Consider the following 25556-nt stretch of genomic DNA (forward strand, 5'->3'; position numbering starts at 1 on the left):
CACAAACAATTATCTTGGGGCGATGCTTTTTTTGTCATGAAATACCCACTCAAAACGTATCTGAAGCTAGATAAATGTCTGTAGCCTGGAATGCAGTTGATTTTGCGTCTTCCTATCACAAGGTGTTAACCACTAATCCTCACGGCCAGCCCAGGAAGGCTGACCACGGCCAATGAAGTTCTCCCTGAATAGGATCTTTTGTTCACAACCATGGCTGTGTAAGCCACAAACTCCATTGTTGTCAGGGTTGCTCGTGAAGCTAGACAGTCCAGGGCAGACGGTTCTTTTCAAACCGTTGAACTGTCCAACACCAAAAGACGAACGAAGACGAAGTACATAGCTTGCCATGTATGTATTGTAGAGAGTGATAAACCAATGCTTTGCACCACTTCATCTGGCACAAAACCCCTGAATATACAACAAAAAACTCAAGTTTATTAGCGACATCTTATTAACCACTTCCTGCCGGGGCATTTATCAATGTTGATGATGCTGGGGTGGGATATTTGTCATTTTTTTCTGTTTTCAAGATTCTTTAAAAATTCCTATCTTTATTTACTGGACACTTACAAACACGTGAAGGCATGTCTGGTGTCCACTCTAGCCAGACAGACAAAATCTATTGATGCCTAAGTATTTAAGCCAGGCTTGCAGCCTTGTAAAAAGAGCCCAGATTTTGTGGTGTTACGTAATATTCTTTTGTTCACAAACCTGGCTGAATGCACTGCTGACCTCTTTTCAATAGGGGCCAGATTAGCATGCAGCGGTGCTGTGTGGCTCATCACTGCGGTGCTGGAGTGCTTTTGTCCCCGGTGGTAATCCGCTCGCTCTAAATGCCCCAAACCATGGTATAATGTTTCAAAACAAGGCAGGATTATCTCGAATTTTGAGAGTGAAAAAATGTTGGTAATGCCTGGCAATCGGGTCTTTAGTTCTGAGTACGGTCTTTTGTTACAAGGCTCCGTTCCCTTTGTCTGAGTTCGAAGACCCTGGCCATGCACATAAAGCATACGTGTCCAGATCCGGAGTCCCCGGCAGGAAGTGCTTAACAGTTATTTCACTGCCCAGTGCATTGCTTTGGACAACAGTGGTGCATAAAAACTGGTACTATTCTTAACAGTAGCAAAAACTCAATCTTGGCTCAAAAAGCAAATAAACCACTAAAAACACACACCGATAGATCATAGTTGCCATGCTTGTACACGCACGCAGAGACATTTCTGTGTACCTCCCTACATGCTGTATGGTTTCAAGTAATCTCTGTGCCAGCTGTTTCTGTGTATTGATGTTGCGCTTGTGCCAGACACCTTGATGACAGAGTCATATGTTTTCAGCATGGATTGGTTGTACCAAGACTAGGCAAATGCCATGTAACTGTTCAAGTAACAGTGTGGCATGTACTTTGCAATAAACAACATTTAAGTCGGCCTACATGCACTCCTGCTAATGGGTACACAAGGTCTAAAGCTGTGCAACTCATGGGGGCTATACCTGATGAAAAACACAATGCTGCCAACATTTGGGAGCAATTTGAACTAATTTAAACGGATCAAGCCAAAACAGAACTTTTGCCTTGCCAGGCTCACCCTCCAGAAATTCACTCAAAAGGAGAAAGATTCACTGATGACTTAAACCTCCAAGCTTACAAGTGCAACATCAGAGATGATCAAGAGTTAAAAGGATAGGACCCTGTACCAACTTGTCTCTGGGACTTGCCAACATGTGGCTGCAGAAAGTCTCCTTGAGTAAACCAGAAAGCCTCATCCTTGACCAAGCCACTGAACAAGATCATTCATCCATCCAAGAGGCATCCATCTGTGACCCACACAAGGAACTAGCAGCGCATGTGGCATACCTGCTGTCCCAGTGCATGAAGTCTGCAAAACATTAAACACTTGCCACAACTGTGGGGGTCGCCATTACTTTAAATGAAGGGAAAACTGGCCGGCATACGAAACCACGTTGGAAATGCAGCAAACCAAACCACTGGGCACCGGTTTGGCTATCTGTTAAACAAGGCACAGAAGCTGAAACAAATCGTGCTTACCATCTTGCTTGAGGAAAAGCCATGGACAGCCCAATGGACAAAACAACATGGAGGAATAATTTGACAACCTTATTCCCTACATCATACGTATGTCTAACATATTAGTATGTAAACCCAGGATGACACTCACGGAGAGGTCATAACATACATGAACAGTACATGCAAAATGGGACTCCAGGCTAGTCAACAGAATGTGGACACTAGTGTGCAGGCCTTCCTGTGCAAATATTCAGGTGAAGGTACCCAACAAAACTGAACAGAGATGGTTTCCCCAAGAACCTATAAAAACCACAAACGTCACCGTCACAGTCTACAATGACACCAAGATCCCTCAGTATGGTTGCATTACACTCCCATGTTGACATGAGGACAGCCCAGTGGATTGACACTGAGTGCTACGTTGTGGACACTGAGTACCCTGCCATTGTTGGACCTCAGACTTCACAAGCTCTGAAACTCATCACTTTACACTGTAAGAAAAATAAAGGGCAAAGATCAAAAGTATTTTCCCTGTTCCGATGCACTCGGGTGCATTCCTCCTGTTCTGCATTCGGATTAAACAAATCCATTAATAGACCCATTCTGATGGGGTAGAACTCACGTCGCTTAGCAAGTGCCAAGGGAAGGAACAGAGCTCATTTGCAATTCCATTGTGTGAGTCCTTAGTGATGTTGATTACCCGTTCCCCCACATACGTGCACACCCACAATGGCATAGGTATGTGAAATATGTGAAAGTTATTATGAGTTATTATGAGGGGAAATATATACAAACAGTAGCAAGAAATGGCCGGCAAAAGTGTATGCCAACACAATTTTGTGAGGCTAGGGCAAGTGTTAAATACAGTTCATCTCTGGCAAATTCCACAGCAAAGGCTTCATGGCATCAAACTCCCTCACATTTGCAAGAGGTATAAACATGTCTGGCAACTATGGGAAAGCAGACTATGGTACACGTAATTTCAATAATTTACAAATGTAGGCCACAGCTTTTATGTTGATTCACACGCTGAAAATATGTCCCTGTGTGCAGCTTATACAAGGATCCTACAGCACTGTGAAACAGTAGTGCTCTAAATCACTCTAAAGGAAGAAGCCAGTATGGAAACCAAAAACATGTGTCACAAAGTCACAGCATTGTTGGATGTAGTCGTCTTATTAAGACTGTGACCACCTTAAAGGTGGTCACAGTCACAAAAAGGCTTAAAGGTGTGTTGTGGCAGGAAAATTGTCATTAGGTTTTCTGGTCCTAGAGGTTTCTAGGATTGATGTCATCTTGTGGGTCCACTGTTTTGCTGGGAGTTGTCAAGCTAGATTTCTGCTGTGCAGGGCAGAGTGTTTTGCTTCTGACACAGAGTATTTTCTGTTTCGGGCATAATTGAGATATTGCCCAAGTGATTTTCAAAGCTAATAAGCCAATTCTTTGCAGGCCGATTTTTGCTGTGATGGTTTGAATCAATTTCTCATACATTATGCACTTTGCAAAAGTTGCATATTGTGTAATTTTTCTGCTGTGAAGGGCATGCACAGGCACCTTCCCAATCAGCCCATAAGCAGTAAAGTGTCAAGACGACTGTAAGTATTATATATCATTTACTGATTTATTGTAAATATTTGCAATTCCTGAATAACAACATTATCACTGAAAATTCCTTGTGAATAATTGGTTGAGTTTGTATGATTTTATTCTCCTCCCTCCCCCCCCGCCTAATGTGGGACAAGTCTACTACTGCATACCTACCACATTACCAATACCTATGCATTATTTCCTGGTCCATTAATTCCATTTGCTAAATTCTTGATAACTAATAGTGCACCTTCACTCACTCATCCCCGCAAAGGCGTCGGCCATGTTTGTCTTCTTTTTCGAAGTGCACCGAAGCCGTGTAGGGAGGAGGGAGGGAGATTAGTCATCTGGTAGGTATGCAGCAGTAGACTCAACCCACTCTAGATGGGGGGAGAGTCTACTGCCTGCAACCTATGCAGATTACCAATACATATGCAGAATAGCACTGAACCTGTGGACAGTGGGAAGGTGAGGATACAATACAAATATTAATTATATATGACACAGCAACTGATCTTGTACATGAATGGAAATGTGAAGGTAGGCACACCTTAAGTGGATGGACAACGTTAAAACTGGGACAGGAAGTGATCATAGGGTGGTAAGCAGCGTCTCCATTCTGAACTTCTTTGGTCTTATTTAAACGTTGTGTGGTTTTAAATTCAGAATCGATTTCCACTTTCCAGGTTTCTTCTTTGGGGTCAGACAGAATGTCGACACAAAGCTCTAATGATTTCCCCGTGGCTGCACCAGAACAATGGCACGCTTCTACAGCAGCGCTGAGATCTCCGACTCCAGAGGTCTGTCGCTGGGATTGATCTTTTGGAACTAGAGTCGGCCAGAAAGATACATCGGATGGAGGGGGACTCGTAAATTCCAGACGATAGCTGTAAGTGAAGCGAGCAAGTTATTTCTCCCCAGAACCCTGCAAAGTCAAGCAGGCAGTCACCAACAGGTTCGAGATTGGGGGCCGCAAGAGAAACGGAGCACTGAAAGGAATTGAGCATGGTCGTCCCCCACCTGAAGAAAGAGATGTTGTATACATGTAGTCTGTGGCTGTCGGGAGTGGGCCGGTAGAAGGTAGACCGGATGGGATGGTCTCTGGGACATCGTTTGTACCACACCACGTCAACATTCAGTTGGCTGGCGGAAGGATATCTTCCGGGCTCTGTCATGACACTTAACCTCACTCTCCAGAAGGCTAACATACTGGTCTGTGAAAAGATCCTCATCCAATAGAGGGAGTCTTCGAAGAGCTGATTTGTGCAGAATATTCATAGCGTCAATGAAAGACTCTGAGCGGGCCACAGTGAGGCTATGGAACAAACTCAGGAGAGATACCCGAGCCCTCCTTACATCCAGAAATTCGTCAGGAGAAGTAGAAAAGCCATACAGCAGGTGCCAATCCAGGAAGCACGGTCGATATCCCGGAGCACTACCTCAAAACGTTGCAGAGTCTTGTCACTGAAAACATAACCGGATTTGTGCCTAGTTGGGTACACCTTATCCTTAACAGCCTCAGGCAGATTGGGTACCGCTAAGTATCATAATCGCCCGCTGGAAAGTTGAAATACAAGTGAGAACGGTTGCTGAAATTCCACGTCTTGGCCTTCGCGAGCTTATCCATGGCTTCCATTCATGCACAGACCAGAGGAAGTTCAGGAAAGAGAGGAAGAGAGGAGGGACTCCAAAGGAGAAAGATCATTTACAGAAACAGGCTCTTCCTCATCCTTTGACTGATCCGAATCAGAGACAAGCAGCAGTGGGTGAGGACCAGCAGAGAGATCAAGGGAATGTGCCTCAACAGACGCCGGCAGAGAAGGCTTAAGAGACAAAGGAAGATCCCATTGCCCCATATGAGACACAGAACGGGCCAGGGGCCGGGAATAAAAATACTAGAAGATGAGCATAATGCTGAATAAGCATTGACATAGACTTAGTCAGGGCTCGCAACATACTTTTGGTAGACGGATATCCCAATGATCTCTTGACTTTTATCTTCTTGGAAGCGTGGACGGAAGATGAAGAGTGACTGGGAGATTTACGCTTCTGCCCTGTTTCTGTTGAGAAGAATCTCACACAGGAGATGGGGCTGTGGGTTCATTGCGCTGTACAGAAGCCAGAGAACAACCAGCAGACGCCACACCCTGTGGAAAGGGATTAGTGATAGAGGGAGGTTAAAAGCCCCCACGTCATAGTAAGCCGGAAGGCTGGTGTCCCCAGGTGAAGAGCGGGCCAGAGAGACCAAAAGCGGGCCCAGTTCTGGAGACTGAAACTAGGTTTATATCTTGACCGGAAGAGGAACAGGCCGTAGCAGCCATCCTGTTAGTCAGAGTGGTTGGGCGCAAAGAAGTTGTGCAAAGCCTACATGTACCAACCGCAAAGGATAAAGAACAGTACGCAAGAACAATCTACCATGTGAGTGGGCCATGCAAGGTTAAACTCGATGAGGAATTGAAAATTTACGGCTAAAGCAGTGAGGACCAGGCAGCAACCCTGTGCAAGGTACAGTGCTACACAAGGGAAAGAGGCCGCAAGTAACTGGCTCAACAGCATTCTCTCACGCAGTAGACTACCACTGTAATGTGCCAAGACCAGCACCTATATGTTGGCATAAGGGACGACTTGAACGCGCTCCATCCGTAGGGGTGCATGAGCGGGCTGGACATGTTGCTTAATATTTGAAGCAGCCCATAGGGTGAGACATGCTCACTGGAAAAACCCTGCAGGTGAGGGCGAACCAACGCCGGGGAGCCGAGCTGACTTCAGGGTGTCAAGTCATGCCCCGAGCTGCCTGTGTAAGGGCTGTACTCGCACGCGCTCCAAGCGAAGAGGCCCATAGGGTGAGACCCGCTCACTTGAGAAATCCCTGTCAAGAATTTAGCAATTTGAAGTAATGGACTAGGAATGAATGCATATGTATTGGTAATCTGTATAGGCTGCAGGCAGTAGACTGAATTATTTTCCGCAATCTGATTTTGATAATGGAATGAGTTGTTCTAGATATATTAGGCACCAAGTCAAAATAGAAACGGTTCATGAAGTGGGAAACGATACATAAACGATAACCTCCTTACCCGCTTCATTGTAAAGCGGGCAACGATAGGGAGTCACTAGCTAAATGGCTTGTGGTTTGATGAACACCACTCCTGGGTGATGTTTTCTAGCAATAGAGAGCTTTAAGGATTACACTCCATAGTGGCTGGTGGTTGAGTCATTAGAGCTGTTTATCAACAGCTGGGACCCTAGCCCATTGATATGTCAACAATTTTTGGGGGGTTGGGGATGGGTTTATACTACCGTTTACATGGATAAGGATTTTTTTCCTTCAGTTTGCCACGCTACCCTTACCCACATTAGTCAATTTTTCTTACTTCACTTTTTAGATTGATTTTGAAGTCCTGTGATTGTTGCATCTATAATGTTCTCCATTTACTTTATTGTCTAATCCAATTATTGACAAATCTGTGATGTGGAAATCACTGCCTGACAGTGCTAGATTTTGGGAAAGAAAACTACAGATCTTAATTCAGTGACACAAGACTTAGTGATGCACATAGGCCTGTTGACTCTGATGGAGTTAGTCTTTTGTTAAGAGATTAATTGCTTCCCCATCTGAATAAGCTGTGCTAAGCCTGTGGATGAACTGGCCCCATTTACACAACAAAGCCGATGCACAATAACCATTCTTGGTAAGCTGCGAATCAGGGCTTTTGTACCAAGGTGGGGGAAATAGTGGTATGCATCAAAGAGGTTGCTGCATAACCAACTCCCTTTCGGTAAATGCTCTCTTGCAATCATTGCCCACTTGCAGTTGAATCAGGCAATGGTTTGAAAGGGGATTAAGGGCAATCATTTCCCGCTTGGTGAACCGTTTCTATTTTGACTTGGCGCCTTATGTTATTGCCTTGTACATGCAGCCCTAGACATGTGTAAGTCCATTGTTTGTGTAGGAAATGGACTATAAATGAAGTTGGATAAATGTTATAGATCGCAAATTTGATCATTGTAATTCCTTCTATCAACAGCTTGGGATGAAACTTGATACTTATCTGAGTATTGTTTAACGTAGAATTAAAATAGGCACTTTTAATGTGAAATAATAATTTACATAGATGACCAACTGGTGAGGAGTTCCGCAGCTCGCACTTAAAGTAGACGACTAGACAAGTCTAGGAGTGCCCTTGTTTTGGTTTGGTGCAGTGAGCCAAGATGTTCGGAGACCACGCCTTTGTTTAAGGCAACAAAAGTGATCATCGTGACATACGTTGAGCTTGCCCGGGAATTCGCCACAGCTAGGATGTGACAGATGGGAGTTTCATGAACTAAACAGTACGATGTGTGCTGTTCACATTTGCTGAATTCTGAGAAGGAATGATGACAGATGGGAATATTATGACCTAAACTGTGATTAATGTAGAAGATTAATTTAGAAGTGTGACGTCACTTTGGCATCATAATTAGATTTTTTATTTAATTTTGAAGATTTAGTTTCTCCCATTGACTTTGTACACATAAAATCCAATGACTTTTCATACAGTTTTGCTGTAGGGCTTACGCAAGTCCTTGCACAATCAGCTGACTTGTGCCGCAATATCGGTCGATGTTACTGGTTGTCGCACAGTCTTTGCATGATTTCTAGATCGTTTGGCTAGAATTGTGAGAAAATTGATTTGTGAACAAACATGGGTTCACCCAGGACGATATTTTCGGGGTCAGGAAAACTCTACCGTTTGCCAACTCCGAGTCGACTTCGGACACTCGACCATTGAGACTATTCAACCGTCCGTGCGTAAAAGGGAGAGACAAGTCATCTGTTGGGACACTGTCCCATGTGTTTTCTTAGGTCCTCTTGGGACTTCCCAGACCTAGAACTACACCGAATGAGTTCTTAATGGATTTTGCTTGATCAGAGGATTCCAAGGTAATCCCATAAAAGCTGAACTGAAACCAAATTCATGCACTGGCACAAGAAATTGCAGAAGGAGTTGACACCGAATAGGCATGATCACAATGATCATTAGCAAGGGTGCACGTAGTAGTGCAGCAGGCAACTGGGTTTGGAAGCTGGATGGATGATGTGCTGGAACTGGTTCTGGTAGGCCATAGTATACATATTACAAAACATTCTCAACTTGCAAGTTTTTGTCCGCACTTTCTGTGCTCAGTCAAGCAGTGATGTCAAGGAAACAGAACTCACTCAAATTAGCTCTGAATTTGCACTGACATATCCCGAGAAACTTGAACTCTGCAAATGGCCTTTTTTAGATTTAGATTTGGTCACCTTATGTCCAAATGATGAAAAGGCATTAACAGTAATTATGTAACTAGTGATACGTGTTCAGCACAATCGAATGATCAATTACTCAATGGCTTTAGAATGATGGATTTTATTCAAGTGCATGTCAAATCAGGATGGAGCACAATACATGTACATGTACACACTGTACATTAGCAAGTTTTACGATTGCGCTGAACATAGGTGCCATCAAATTAACTAATGTCCTTCACGGTGCACACCGTATTTCATAACTATGCCTCCAAGGACAAACCATGTTATAAGGGCTTCACGGTACATGTGTAAATATCCAAAAATTTATGAACTCTGAATGTAGACCTGAATAAAGTCCCTCACGGTACACACCATATTTCGTAACTCCCCCCCCCGGACAAACCATGTTACAAGGGGTTCACAGTACATGTGTAAATATCCAAACATTCATGAAATTAGAATGTAGACCTATAGTTTTTTATACATGTTGATATGTACCATAGGCTGATTACACGCAATAGTTGAACTTCCATATTTTACTTCTTACATGTACATATAGGTGTACTTTATACTACTGCTGGAGTGAAAGCTAGAGATAAATCTGTTTTCCATGTTAGCTCCAAGCAATGGAATTCAACGTCACGAGCCACAGGTACCAACGATAGAGGAAGCTGCTGTACGTACCACAAAGCAAGGAAATTAACAGGTGATAATGAAAAGGCCTACAGTTGCATACAAATTGCCAGTTCTGATTTATGCAGTCATGATGTTGTTTGTACAATGTATGTGTACGTGTGTGTGGGGGGGTGCATCATCCATCTACGGTACAACCAGCATAAATGAAAGCAGTACCTGCTCCCCCTTTAACATTCAGGCCCCCACATACTGCCCAGTAAATGAGAATGCAAGGTTGGTGTGCCAATGAATACATGTGCACATGTACGCTGTATTTGGACGTGTTCAAGTTCTGTTATGGGTTTGTGTGGATGGGTGTGGGGGAGGGATACATCCATGTACCACCATCATAAATGGTTCCTTCATCAACAGATGACAGAAGAATTTTTACCAGCACAGTATACGAAGGAAGTCTTTTGACACGTTGGTGTGGTCGATGGAAATGCATTTCATACCGAGACTATTCTACAGAAGGCTTTAATCAAAATACCATGATTATCTCAAAAAAAGACTGCAACCAATAGGACCTAAGATATATAAATATATGTGTACATGTCCCCAGCATGTTTTATTCAAGATTACTGCAGAAATTGTGACCACAGGTTTCGTATGCATTATGCAAAGTGTTCAGCGGTTACAAGATCCTGATATTTTGAGTGTATTCGCATGTCTTCTTTAGTATCTGGGGCAAAAAAATTGTTACCGGTATTTATATAACATACAATAGTGAAATGCACTAAAGCACAAATGCAGTTTTTCTCTTTTCCTTTATACATGTGATGAAATTTCATGTTTGTATTACCTGACGGACTGATTTAAATTAAGCATTTGCATTTGAAATAGCTATTCATGAAATCATTCGTTGCCCATTTTTCTCAAAAGTATACAAAGGAATACTGTATTCGTCATCTGATTCCAAACAGATATTGAAGAGATGCTGATTTGTTGTTTTGCATACAAATTAAACTGAAATGAAAGTCTATTGTTTGTGGAGTCTGTGGTCAGATAAATTCATATGTGTATTAAGAAGAGTGTAGTGGGCCTTGATGGAAGTCATCATTGTGTATTAATTGTGTCAGTGATTAAGACAGCTAGTAATGGAAGCATTATAGACGAAAATTGACCTGTGATAATCACGTCATTAGATGACAAGTCATATGACATTAAAGGTGCACTCTTTGAAGCCCTATATCTCCAAACGTTCCTGTCCCAGTGGGTTGAAACTTAGTGGATATCTGGAAGGGGATGTATGAAAGACAACAAATTGACCTCATTGGATGATGACGTCATCAGTTGACAAGTCAAGCCTCATGATAAGTGCATCATTTACAGCCCTATATCTCTATATCTCTATAGTACATGTACTGGCGGGTTGAAACTGCGCAGATACCTGGAAGGGGATGTGTGATATATGAAAAATGAACTCATGAGATGATGACATATCAAGAGACAAGTCAAGTGACATTAAGGCCGCACTCTTTAAGGCCCTATATCTCTTTAAGTACATGTCTGATCGGATTCAAATCTTCCAGACATCTTGAAAAGGGAGTGCTTTAGAGGTCTATTGACCTTATGTGATGATGACATCATCCGGAGACAAGTCACGTGACATTAAGGGTGCAACCTTTAAGGCCCCTCAATCCTGAATTAGACATCCTATTGGGTTCAAATCTTGCAGATATCGTGAAAAAGGAGTGGTTTAAAGGAATGTTGACCTTATCTGATGATGATCTCATCAGGAGACAAGTCACTTGGCATTAAAGGCGCACTGTTTAAGGCCCAGTATCTCCTGAAGCAGATGTCCGATTGGGTTCAAATCTTGCCGATATGTTGAAATGGGATTGCTGTAGAGGAATACTGACCTCATGTGATGATGACGTCATCAGGAGACAAGTTGCATGACATTAAAGGTGCACTCTTTAAAGCCCTACATCTCCTAAAGTACATGTTCTTTCAGGTTGAATCTTTGCAGATAACTTGAAAGAGAGGCGTTATGAACAAATAATGACTTGATGTGATGATGCCTTATTTGTTCAAATGTACAAAAGAATGTCAAAAAGCCCTCTGTTCTGTTGGCAAACAGACAGATGACCTCACGTCTTTTATTTCTTCTTTCACATCAAATCTCTTTTCATATCATGGGTTTTTTGTTCTGAGCAGCACTTCTATCCTTTTTCAATTTTTGATTGACTTCAAACTTGGCAGGTCTTTGGACAATCATCCAAGGATGGTCCTAGAAGACATTTGTGATGATGACGTCATCATGCGATTTCTTTTTGAGTTTAGAATTTTTAATTTTTCCCATTGACTTTATACACGCTTTCAAGCCATCATTTTCAAACCTTCGCAATGTTCAAAGTGATAGCCAACAAAGACCCACATGGAAGAATTATTCTAAAGAAATGACGTCATGATGATGTCATCATGTGATTTAGTGTTGAATTTTCAAAATTTATTTCAGCTCAATGACTTTGTACATATTTTCAAGGCACAATTTGAAACTTTTGCGATGTTTGATTGTTAACAAAGTGACAGCCAACAAAGACCCTGATACAAGAATTATTGTAAGTAAATGACGTCATGATGACGCCATCATGTGATTTGGTATTGATTTTTCAATATTTAATTTAGCCCATTGACTTTGTACACGTTTTCAAGTCAGCATTTGGGTTAGTTTGAGAGGTTTGATCAACTTCAAAGTTACACACAACAAAGACCCTGTTGAAAGAATTTTGCTAAATGTATGACGTAACGACGACATCATTACCTATTTTTAAATTAATTTTTGGATATTTAATCTTCCCCCATAGGTTTTGTACACGTTTTTCGTCAGCCTGTCCTCGGCACTATGGTCAATCTGAATTATTTCCTTCAATGTACACTTAAAATCCCTCACAAAGCGAGGCTCCCAAAGAAAAATCGTCAAAATAACATCATCAGGGGTCAACGTGACATGAGATTAAAGCTCCAGTTTTTACCATAGGTTTTGTACACGTTTTTTTACTACGCAATATTATCAATCTTAATGAGGGTAGTCCTGAACTTCGGCTGAGAATTACTATGAGAAATCTTCATTTGATAACACGTATACCCAAGAGTCTGAATATCTAGTAATATTTCAGAATTTTCTTTCAGTTTAAACGCAAATCACATGACATCATAAGGAAGCAGCTTTTTTGCATAGGTGTTTTCAGTCCATTTACTTGTACACATTTTCAAGCCACTTTTTGGAAACCTTCGCGATGTTTGATCGCTTTGAAAGTGATATCAAACAAAGACCCTTGTGCAAGAATTCTTCAAAAGAAATGACGTCAATGATTTTCAATGTTTATTCCAGCCCATTGACTTTGTACACATTTTCAAGCCACCATTTGGGCAATTGTCAGAGGTTGGATCAACATGAATGTTACACGCAACGATGACCCTCATGAAAGAATTTTCCTAAAGTTATGACGTCATGATGACGTTATCACCAAACAGAAACTTCCGAAACAGCTCTGTGGTTGTTCACAACCACTTTCCTCTAGTTTTATGATTGAGTCAACTGCTTTGTGAAAAATCGAGAAAAACAGCGCGGCATTTTCAATGCTTAAATTGAAGATCTTATAGTTTATCTTGCGTAAAATCTATGAATTATAGGGCATTCGTAGTACAAGCGAACATCGTCCGTGGGTCACTGGGTGGGAAACAAGCATGACAGGGTCTCATTCCCTTAAAAAGGGAGCAGTGTTTCCGTTTAAAAAACTTTTCCTTAAAATAAATTTCAACTTCACACGGATCCAATTTTCACCTTTCTGCCTAACACTCAGGTTTCTATAATTTCAGTTTTTGTTGAAGGAATAATGATATATTTTAAGCTGCTTTTAGGTTTATTCGTTCATTAATGGAGACTCCCACAACATCTGCAAACACTACATATAAGAAATATGGTGCCTGTTAGAGGATGTGATGTGTGAAGTGAAATTACATGTCACTCTATTGGCCGACCATCGTAATAAAAGAGAAAAATATTGGGTTTTTCTCAAAAACTACAGCATTCTGGGTGGAAATATTTTACAGACTGATTGAGACTGTTGTGTACTTTCAAGTAAGATATTTCCGGATTATATGGTAGTCTGATTTTTTGGGATTTTGCCAATGGTGTACACCACCTTAAATAATTAAACAGCAGTTCTCAGCATAGCTTCTACAACATACAGAGTTCTGGTTAATGTTTTGGTTAATTTAGTAGAGACACAAAGTGTGTATTGTAAATCGATTATCTCATTGCCTTACTTAAGACACTGCATACCTGTCCATCTATTACCTTGAATTCTGATTTGTGCCCAGGAAATAAATTGTAAATGTATTTCAATTTCTATATTTCACCTTGTTGCTGCAAACTTTCTTTCTCCGACAATGTTCTGTGAAATTGTGGAAGTGATCCCGTCTACATGCATGAAGGAAAATAAATAAATCTCGGGTTATTCTGACAATGTGCACCATCAAAACTGTGTACTTTTTTGTTATGATTCTTTCATGATCTTTGTTGCTTTCAGCACACACCGCAGAGCAACACACGCAGCCCTAGCTCTCAATGTTGGCTGGGGCCAGCCCGGGGTTTTCCTGTTTCACCGCATGATCATTCCCTTTTAATCGCTTGAGGATGTACCATTTTGCATGCAAAATGTTTGAACGTGAACATAAATCCTTACAAAATATTTTTTTGGTTTTGTTCGTCTTTTCATTCCCTCCAGCTTTCTTTTTTTACCCTTAAAGCACATTTCCAGAACTGCCATGGGAGCACATGTTGAAATTGTCTACACACAAGCTGTGATTGGACAGTCAGCATGTGAGCGGTGCACGTGTGCTACAGTTGGGCAGGTGGCAGCAGCCAGGATTTAGTCCTGGCATGCACAAAGCTTCCTTCAGTGCGGTCACATGGCCACCATAAAGATTTAACGTTTGGACTACAAACGTGTGGGCTACATTTGGGCCACAATAGCAATCAGGCTTGAAAGCTGCCTCCGAGTCATAATCAGAGGCATCATACATGGGAAATTAAAAATGTGAAAACCTCATTATTCAGAAATTTTGTCTCACGGTGCCTTAAGTTTCATGTTGCACGGTCTAAACTGTATAATGATTAAGTATACACAAATTTTATTGCATCATGTTGACTGTTCAAGGAGTGGTACACATATGTCACCTTTTTTTTCAAGCAACAAGAATACTGGCTATGCTCATTTAACAAGCGTGAGGTAGTGCATGTACCATTAGTTCTTTTGCAGCCATTTGAACAAGTTTCTTGAAAACAAATACACATGCCTAGCCAAGCCTAGCCAAGAGCCAAGCGTAGCCAAGCCTTGACAAGATGGCGGCATGTGGCTCGCCCGCGCCAGCCTGGTCACACAATGCACAGACAAGCAGCTTACTTTCGCACTCGCAGGCCTAGAGTAAAAGGGTCGGCGTTGAGCGTGCATTCTCAAATGAATATGTGCAGACACCCAAAAGCGTGTTTAGTATTTATATCAAACGATTCTCACAAGTCAAATTTAGTCAAGTCAAGGCAAGTCACAAATCATGTTGTTTCAAGTCAAGTGTGACTTCATTTTTTCCGAGTCAAGTCTCAGTAAAAATTGAAAAACAAAATATTGCGATTCAAGTCATAATCGGCAACTCGAATCCACACTGAAAAATTCCATCAACCTTTGGTAGTATTTCGAGAACAGGTTTTATTATCTTTCAGTTACTGTACATGTACATCATCTGCAAGAGATAAAGAAATACAAATGTTTTCCGAGACTCCCTTGGCCCAGCGTTTCTTTGGGACATTAAATTTGAGGTTTCCATCCACCATCGTCATCGCCACACAGATCAATTAACAGATCAGATATCCTGACCAGCTGGAAATTTCCCTGGGACCAACAATATCTTGCTCAATGTCAACACAGTGCCAAGGATAAATGCTTCCCATAATTCAAAGCTGAGCTCGATGACATGGAGAAGCAGGGCACATGTGAAGGCAGCCATTTTCTATGCATTTTTTCGACGGATTTTTGACACATTTTGCAGTTAATCTCCTATTCCAGCCAACAGGCATAGATGGAATTTCACCACAAATGCTTAAACTTGCTGGTTTTTCTATTGTACCTGCTTTTAACCAGAATTTTTAACTTGAGTCTTTCAAGAGGTGATGTGCGACAGCGCTGGAAAATGGCAAATGTTGTTCCCCTTTTCAAGCATGGCCACAAATCTTCTATTTCTAACCAGAGGCCCATCTCACTGACATCTGTTCCCTGTAAAATGTTAGAGTGCTTTATATCAAAGCATTTACTTAATAATCCTTCTTCTTATAGCCTTATCCCTGATTCACAGCACAGATTTTTACCCCGGCGCTCATGTACCACTCAATTGACTAGTCTTTTTGACACTTGGGCCCATGAACTGGATAAACCTAAACCTCCGAGAATTGATGCCGTCTTTCTTGACTGGTCTGAAGCATTTGATAAATGTGACCATTCACTCCTTTCATCGAAACTACATCATTACGGTATTTGCGGGCATCTTCTTTCATGGCTGAGTAACTTTCTCACCAATAGACAACAACGAGTCATATTTTCGGAAGCCAAGTCTGACTGGACACCTGTAATATATATGTGATGTTCCTCAAGGTTCAGTCCTTGGTCCTGTCCTATTCAGTCTTTTTACAACTGACTTGGTTAACCTTGTACGGTCCCCATTACCCTAATATGCTGATGACACAGTTGTATACAGAATCATCAACACTAATAATGACAGTGTAATTTTACTGGCGGATCTCAACTTGATTAGTGAATGGTGTGAAGAAAATCGCATGCAACTGAATTCGTCTAAGTGCAAAGTAATGCATATAACCCGCTCAAAGAAGCAGTCTCTTAGACCTTACTATCTAACAGGCGCTGATGAACCCTTGCAGGTTTCCCACTCTTATAAATACCTTGGAGTTATATTTTCTGATGACTTAACTTGGAACAAACATGTAGATATGGCTAGAAATAATGCTCTAAAATTTCTGGTTTCATTTGCCGCACTGTTAAAACCCGTAACAAAAGTATACTTATTAAAATATTCTCTTCTCTCTGTAGGCCTGTTTTAGAATATGCAACTCCGGTTTGGCTCCCTCATCTTAAGAATCAAATTCAGTGCCTTGAGACAGTACAGCGCCGATTTACAAAATCATGCTTCCCGTATAATATTGCACACTCCCTCTCCTATGAACAACGTTTGCAGGAACTTAATCTCCCACCCATCTACAACAGGTTAATCTACTTGAGCATGGCTATGGTTGTGAAATGCCTCCACAGACATATGGATGTCCCTTCTACCTTCCTTCCTGTGCCGCGGTTGCGAAAGCACTGGTGCGACCGCCGTGTGTGGTGGTCTGCAGTCAAGTCGAGCTTGGAGCTCCACTGACTGTCGATGGCTTTGCTGCCTTATAACGCTCTCAGCTCTAGGCTATATTTTACTATCTGGATGTGATTGTTGTGGCAGCCAATGATTGGGGGAAAGGTGAACTAGCTTTAGGCCTGAATGATTTTTGTCAGTAAATATTTTTAAACATGTCATATGTGTGCAGAACGTCCGATATTACGTCATGCACGTAAGTTAACCTGTTTTTACGACTGGGGCTGACAGGTGATTGTTAAAATTTCTTTGACAAGAACATATTGCAATGACTATCTGCAGAGATAGTTGATAAGGGCAGCATTTCCTTACGTCAAACACAACAATCATAAGGAAAATTTATTCTGATTGGTTTTGAACTGAATTGATGCTGACACATGAAACAATAAGTAAATCATTAAATAAGGAGAAAGATGCCAATCAGTATTTGTCATAACCTTTTGATTGAGTGTTCTTGTTTATGCATCTTTTCCAGTTGGACAATAACAGATGCCCGAGTGAATGATTTGGACCTTCAAGGATGCTTCTGATGATTGCAAGAGGAATTCAAGCCTTGTGCGAAATGGGATGAAGCACTTCATGATGAAGGACATTTTATTTGGCTGAAAAGTTTTATATGATGTTTTTTAAGTTATTGCCAATTAATGTTTGACTAGAAAATAGTGAACATTTAGATGTCAATATTCCCAAACACATGCTATCAAGTTATTTTGCATGCAGTGGCTTTGCTGAAGTAAGAACATAAAAGTTGGAAAAAATGATAGGGTTTCAAAAAGGAATTTAAGAGCAGCATCTACTGAGAACCCCAAGTCAAAATTTATGTAACAAAACTCAGATAAAGTGTCACTATTTTTCTTTATACAAATTTTTATGGTTTAAGTCCTCTTTGAGCCTTCCTGACTGCAGTAGAGCAACAAGCCTGTACTCAGTTTCATTATTGAAATTTCCTACTTGTAGAGCTGTAGAGGTCTGAAAAATGACTAGAAACACAAGAAAATTGGACCCATTTAAGGAAGTCTTTAAATGAAAAAAAAATGAGATGTGTAAATTCTTTACTGATTTATTATCAATAAATCACCAAAAGACTTAATTTAGCTTCAGAATAAGCTCCGTCATTACCTTTAGGAATAAAGTCTGCTGGTTTTAAATGTGGTTTTTGGGGGCTCATCCCTGGAGAACTTATTTGGCCGAGGGGAGGGGGGACATGTTTCAAGGCTAAGTTATCAAATTGTACGGCCTGTCGGATTGGCCAGCCATTCAGCAGTCAGCCACTCACAGTGCTTGTTGCACAGCTCGTCATGCGATCTCTGCTCACATTTATGCACTCTCTGCCTCTTCTTCTCATTGCCTTCGGTGAGCTAGGCTGTTAAAAAAATTCCCTCCCACCCTCCACTACCAAACACCTTGTAGCACGTTGTTACACTTGTTAATGAAGCTGAATGCTTCCGGGCTTGGCCGTTCATATGTAGGTTTTAACATACGTCACTTAGTTGGAGCGCAAAACAGTTTTGCATGCAGTACAAAATTGACTCACGTTCAACAGCCAAAAAGGCACTGTCCAAACACAACGGATTGTGTTCTTTGGGATGGTGTATAAGAGAAACGGTGTAAACACAGACACAAGCAAGGTCCATGACATCAAAAGCCTGGACACTCCACCGACAAAGACCAAACTTGTGAATGATCACATATCTGAGCCTTTTAGCCCAAAGCTGTCTGACCACACTGCCAACTTTTGCATGTTGCTAAAACAATACAGAATTCACATGGTTGACAGGGTAAAACACTTTGTCTGTGAAGAGTCAACACTCCCATTCTTTGACCCCACAAGGATGTAGTCATACAGGTCAATGCACTCTCCCGAGAACTTGGTGCAGCACTGTGTTTAAGGAAAAAAAGAACTGCATTCAGCTTTAAGTCCCTCAGTGAAACCAAGCAACGGTATGCCAACATCGTGCACGAAGTCCTTGCAGTTGTGTTTGGCAGTGACAAGTTCCAAGTATATAGTAGATTCCCGTTACAGCGTTCTCAAGGGGACCTAACAGAATTGAGCTTTATAACCGCACAGCACTATAAGCGACTGAATGCACTCGCAACACGTGCAACGCACATGTACCTCTATGTAGGCCTACACGTATGTCATGTAAATTTCATTTCTATATAATACGTTGCATTTTAAAGTTAACGCTGCGAAAAGGAATGGGAAAAAATGTGAAAAAAATTCGCATTCCGCATTTTGACCACAACTTTTCCCCCTGCGAACTTGCAGCAAATCGGATGCGAAAGGGTGAACGACGTGCGAAAACAGTGCAAATCTTTTGTGGACACTGCATGGAACATTTGCGTTAACACCGATAAAAAAAAACCAGTGTGCAAAAAAACTGTGAAAATTTTACGAAAGCAATGCGAAAGGTTCTGAAAATTATGCGAAAACGAGAAGCATTGTGCAGCGAAAATTCTCCACGCTTGCCACACGCGCACGACTATTATGCAGTGGCGAGTCCATTACGCAGGCTGCTCTGCACTTGGGGCCGGTCGGGGCCAACTCACCATGTGGCAGTGTGCTGTTGTAATCTAGTAGCGATTTCCTCGGCCGAGCCGTCCAGTCCATGCAGCGCGATTGAGGGGATGTGCTCCCAACGGCGAGCCGCACCGCTGTGGTGCAGTTGTTTTCTTGGATTACCTTAATTAAACACTCGTCAATGTCGGAGATGACGAACATCAGTGGGCGTTGCCCAAGCAAACACTCACCAGAAGAAAGAAATGTCTATGATGAAGTATTCACCATCCGGCCCGGGACAGTGCTGGACATTGTCCAGACTCCTGAACGCAAGGTCACTGAGCCATGAGCTGTTTCGCTCTGCAGAACATCCTTTAGATAGCACTTGGTGAAGGTAGGGGTGATCTCCAGCAAGCCACCTGGCAGAACTCCTACGAAGTATGACCAGGACGCAGAGGCAGCCTGAACATCATGGGCCCTGACATGAGATCGGGTCGTCTTGTCATGTTGTGCCGACCAGTCTCAGTTCACAAAGATGATGGCCGAAACTGTCCATCGGACAATAGTGTCCTTTAATGCTGGATGAAACGGTTTTGTCGTAGTGATGAAGTGCCGGGAACTAGACTCTCAGCAATGCTTGGCCCTGGCAAGGTACCACTTGAGAGTGCAAACTAGACACCATTTCTCGTCAGAGTCATCTCCCGAAAGTGAGGTTATGTCAGGAACGAATATGTCAGGAAGCCAGAAGGTAGGCATCTGGATATTGTTAGAAACTTGATGGCTGGGATAAGGCAAATTCCATGCGACTCCCTGCGGATGTGACCTTTGGCAATCGATAGAGCATGCAGTTCGCTACTGCATCTGGATGTAACGATCGCAAGAAGGAACAAAAATTTGATGCTGAGATGGAGATTAGATGCATCAGAGAGTGGCTCGAAGGGGGGACCAGCGAGAACGAGTAAGATGCTTCCATGGTCCCAGGATAGAACAAGGCATTTGACGTGAGGATGCTCGACAAACATTCCTCGAAGATGACGGTGGATGGCAGTGTTATCAGAGACCGTCGATCCATCGCTGAAGCTCGAATGAACGGTTGTCAAGACCGACCAGTAGTTGTGGATCGTGGCAATCTGGAGGCCCTAGTGGGACAGATACATGAAAAAGTCTGCGATGGAACTCACAGGAGCTTCGGCTGGAGAAACATCATGGTCGTCACACCATCTAGTAAAATGTTGTAGACGGCTGTTGTAAAACTTGCGAATGGGCAGTTGCCGACCCCAGGCCATCATGGACGCAGAGTCTGCAGAAAGGGCCGACGCCTTGAAGGTTCACTGGACAATGCCCAGCATGTCAAGTGAAGACCCTCTGATGCTCGGTGGAGGATCCCTGACTTGGGCTGGAGTATGTCCTCCCTGACTGGAAGGACCAACGGCTGTCGTATCAGGAGTCTTGTCAGTCCTAGAAACCACATGTACAGTTAGCGAGGCCAGAACGAGGTGACAAGGAGGACCTGACATGGCTCGCGTTTTTTCCTGAACGGAACCTGCGGGATGAGGGAGATCGGAGGAAAGGTGTATGCCAGAAGACCCGACCAGTCGATCTGTAGGGCATCTGTCACCCATGCCCGCGGGTGAGAGAACCTGGAGCAGAACGTCGGGAGATGGGCATTGTCGGTGGATGCTATATGAGGATGCTTGATCTCCGGGAGATCTGGCTGACCAAGTTTGGATGAAGAGTCCAGTCTGTTGGTCTGATGGCACCCTAAGAGAGTGCATCTGCCATGGCATTGCTGGTTCCTGCGATGTGGATGGCTTGGAGAGTGATGCCTTGATCGTTTGTCCACATGAAGTACTGCCATGCAAGGGTGCAGAGTTGGGGAAAGCAAGTGCCGCCCTAATGATTGATGTATGCCATTGCCGTGGAGTTGTTGCTCTAGACTCAAACAGAACAACTTACTAGGTGTTGTTGAAAGTGGCAAAGAGCATTTAACATCGCTTGAAGTTCCAACACATTGATGTGTTTGTCCCAAGAGGCAGTGTTCCCAGACCCTGGAGGCACAGAGTGCAGGAAGAGGGGTTCCCCATCTAAAAAGTGACACATCCATCATCACAGTTACATCCGGACCAAGAGGTATGAAAAGATGCTCCATTACCAGAGGTGATTACGTAGGAAGGTTGACTCACATGTTAAACCAGGCTGAAGTATTCATTATAAGAAAAGAATACATGTAACAAACCCTGTTACATTATACTATGTTCTAAGTGGCCATTTGTATCCTTAGGTTGGAGGACTACATGTATGACCATATCATTACGTGCATGGTGAATTAAGGTTATTCCACATGCATTGCAAAAAATAGAAAGGCTGCAGTTAAGGAGTGCCCAAAGATGGAAGATCAATCAATGACTTAAGTATCCAAATATCCTATTTCATCCAACGTCTATCAGCCTTATAACCTTTCCATTTACTTGCAGGAACAGAGCGTACGAATAGCTACATTGTAAATGGTGAAGTTGACACGTTTGTCAAATCCACCCTTTGTTTCGATTACGCAGGGCACAGTCAGAAAGACAACCAAAGCAAACCCATAAACAAAATTGTGCGCAGATAGTAAGTGCACTTTTGTCCAATCTCATAACAGTCACAGTATATATACTTTGGAAATGCCCACTACAGAAGAACTCGTGTCTGAAAAGCAATGTGGGGCATGGGTAGGCCAAGCAAAAGAATATATGGAGAGTCGGGAATTAATAGATGAAAGGAGTGTATAGAATTCACGACGATGTAAAGTTCGGCGCATTAGGATGCCGGAGACATGGATACTGAATTGAATAGCGTGATCACAGGTCAGAGATAGAGGGGAGCCTGTCTGGAGATCACGGTTGATTTTACACGTCTGAGTGCTGCTGATAATGAAGTTTCAGATATCAGGGGGCTTGATAGGTCCGCAGGTGGGGCAATGACATCCACCGCAGGCATTATGAACAGAATACCGATGGTCAGAATAAAATACACACGGTACGCTGATCGTATCACGTTTTATTCACCAATACAGCTCCATAAAATGGTGGAGAGGTGCCTAGAGAGCAGATTTCTGTTTCCCACCTACAGGTCGAAGCGGGCTGAGCCGCCGGGCGCTGTGCGGGAAGCACCCTCGTCGGATAGTGCTAGCTGGTAGGCAGAAGCCGCAGCGATGAGTGGCGTTCAAGAACCGCGGCAATGATGCAGTTCTGTAGCCTGAAAAGTGGTCGGCGGAGAGCCCGCATAGTTAGGTGGCGCCTCTGAATGGGCTGCCCCAGGGAAAAATGGGGAGACGTTGTAACTTCCAAGTCAAGCCTGAGTGAATCGTTGTGAAGTTTGTCTGACAGCTGTAGTTCAAGGAGTGGGTAGTCGTAGTTGGCCCGGAAGGTGTGGGATGTGGGACTGCCCCAGTGTGTAGACTGGTGAGCCACATCAATGAATACACGACCCCCACGGTAGGCACCGGTCGTAGGGAGACCGCCAGAAAACTTCAGAGTGCGAGAACGCCCCAAGTGCACTATCGGACGGACAGAGTCTCCACGATCCTGGGCCGGATCCCGCTGGAAAAAACGATCTGGCTGGAGAACTGAGGCCACTTCCACCTCCGAACGCATCCCTTGCGAGGGAGGAGGAACAGCCGCAAGGGGATCCAGGTCAGGCTTTGTTGCTGCCGGCTGAGGCTTGGAGTCTATCTTGCAAAGAAGAGGCCGAAGAAGACATTTTGGCCTTGCGCTTCTGAGTCCTTGCCGGAGCAGGGGGAGCTGGAAGCCGGGACGGAGATGTGGCCGGGCGGGGAGTCCCCAAGTGGTAGAGCGTACCCTGGCAGGAACGTCCCATGTTGGGATCGGCAGACTCATGTCCGGAGTCCATCGGCAGAGCAGAGGTCAAAAGCCCCAGCAGTGTAGGAGTCCAAAACGGCCAACATTGTCCGATGAACCTTGAGGCTGGGCGCCATGTTGTAGTGCAGGTTCGCCTGCAGTTGAGGCGGCGGATCGTGGCGAGCCAGCCGTGGAACCTGTTATCCGCTTGGAGGGGGTTGACTGGCCCTGTTTCCGAGCAAACGTCACCCGGCAAGCACTCACTGGGACTCACTGGAAAAACTTTGATTACAGATTCATGGATAGTTACATATTCAACTTATAATAGCACTGAAAGTTTGAAATACATTTTTGTCAAGTTTGTATTAAAAAACATCTTATTGTTGATTCAAAAGATTTTAACTTATTCATCATATGTTGACAAACTAAATGTTGACAACCTCCATATTCACGAGAAACTCTATAATGTCATCTGTGAAGCAACAGTTGTATTTCCACAGACTAGTGCAAAGTTGAAAGAATGTGTGCATGTTCCTTATGTTCCTGCATTGAATAAGTTACATGTAGTTTGCCTCATTGCATTTCTTTGCAGCTATTCAATAGATCATTTAGGACGAAAAAATAATACATCAGCAAACTCAAAGGACACTTTGAAGTTGTTTGCAATAGTTTGCTTCTTCTTGTGTGTTTGTGCTTCTTTTTTCAAAGGGATGGATATGTTTTTTCATGCATGTGAAAAAAATCATGTTCCATATATTACCATTAAGTGAATACGAAATAATCCCTCAAGGGACCAGGTGTACTACACAAGGGGGTTAAACTGCTGCAACACTGGTGGGAAAGGACAGGGCAATACGGCAAGAACAAATTGAAATAGAAAACAAAGGCGGCAACAACAAAAAATAATAGGAAATGGAATACACAAAAACACTAAATGAGTTCTCTTGTAAAAGCAAAGGTGGCTTTAAAGGTTTCAAATTTCTGCAATATGAAGGTTAACAAAGAAATGCTAAACATAAACATGTCAATAATTCTTACCTGAGACACTCTTTCGCCCCAATAGGCGCCCGTAGCTATGTTGTCTCATGGATGTCATGGTGTACAAGATTGAAAAGAATGTTGAACTGCATCTCAGACATCCAAAAATATTCAAATAACTTGTCCTCATATGAGGAAAATTCTCTTACAAGGGTGTTGAACTCCTTAACTCCTTTCTTTTTACAATTTCATGCACCTACATGCGGCGTTTATATCTGCTGCATTTTCTTTTATTAGAAGCATCAAGTGTGCTTCTTGCTCATCATTTTTCATCTTGTTTGTTGCTGTGGTAATATTTGGAGAAAATTGATTTGTCCTTTCTGGAATCATTTTGTATCATTGAAGTGTGACCTGGCATAACGATATTTCGATTTCATTTTCGTTGTCACTCTTGTTTTCGCTGCAGTGTGACCACTGCTCAATGTTATCCCCAGCCCATCTGTGCTGAGCTACTCTATGGAAGGAAAGCACCAGTAAATCCATTCACGGTGAAATTTGGAACCGACTACAACACTGACAGGAGAAGCAGAAAGCTCATTACATATGTGACCAGCACTCACATGACCTGCAACTGCCTAAAGTAAGTAAGGCCTCTCCAGTGCAAGACCGCATCACGGTCTCTGCACACTTGCTCTAATCCAGGAGAAGTGTCTCAAACAAACATCCTACCTGGTGACAACTCCAAATGGCAGCATCCTACATGTACACAGAAACTGCAAACATCTGCAGGACATCGAAACTGTGAAGAAAAGAGTCACCTTCTCACAGGATGCTCCACTCCAACTCCACAACAAACTCCAGAGTCATCTCCACAACAAGCCCCACCTTCAAATCCACAACATGTCCTGAGCATACATGTACCCCCAAACTCCATGCAGGAAGCCACCGTTAGTGCAACTCCCCATAATGGCAACATTGCACAAGGAACTCTAACTGGACAACCATTCGTGACATGCTTGGACAGAGAAGCAAACAAATCAAACTAACTTTCTTTGTAGAAAGTGTCAATGATGCAGTGGTTTCACTTGATTACTTAAATCGTCCTCATTTTTAGCAGCCTAGCTAAAAGCACACCAAACCAAGTGGGAGTGTACACATGTGCACAAATTCAAGTGTTTTGAGATATTGTACACAATTCCTGAACTAGTTTTATGCAGAGAGTGCTGATTTCATGCACTATTGCGCGGACAATAG

At 42.8% G+C, this 25556-nt stretch overlaps 1 protein-coding gene across 9 annotated transcripts in view; it reads right to left on the reverse strand.

Moving 5' to 3' along the window:
- LOC110975735 (cysteine protease ATG4A-like) overlaps positions 1 to 25556 on the reverse strand; it is a 105179-nt gene that overhangs the window by 64865 nt on the left and 14758 nt on the right. The gene's annotated exons all lie outside the window — the stretch shown is intronic.

Source organism: Acanthaster planci, linkage group LG14, assembly GCF_054643075.1.
Source record: "Acanthaster planci isolate LZ-2023a linkage group LG14, COTS_SCS, whole genome shotgun sequence".
NCBI classification, from domain to species: domain Eukaryota; kingdom Metazoa; phylum Echinodermata; class Asteroidea; order Valvatida; family Acanthasteridae; genus Acanthaster; species Acanthaster planci.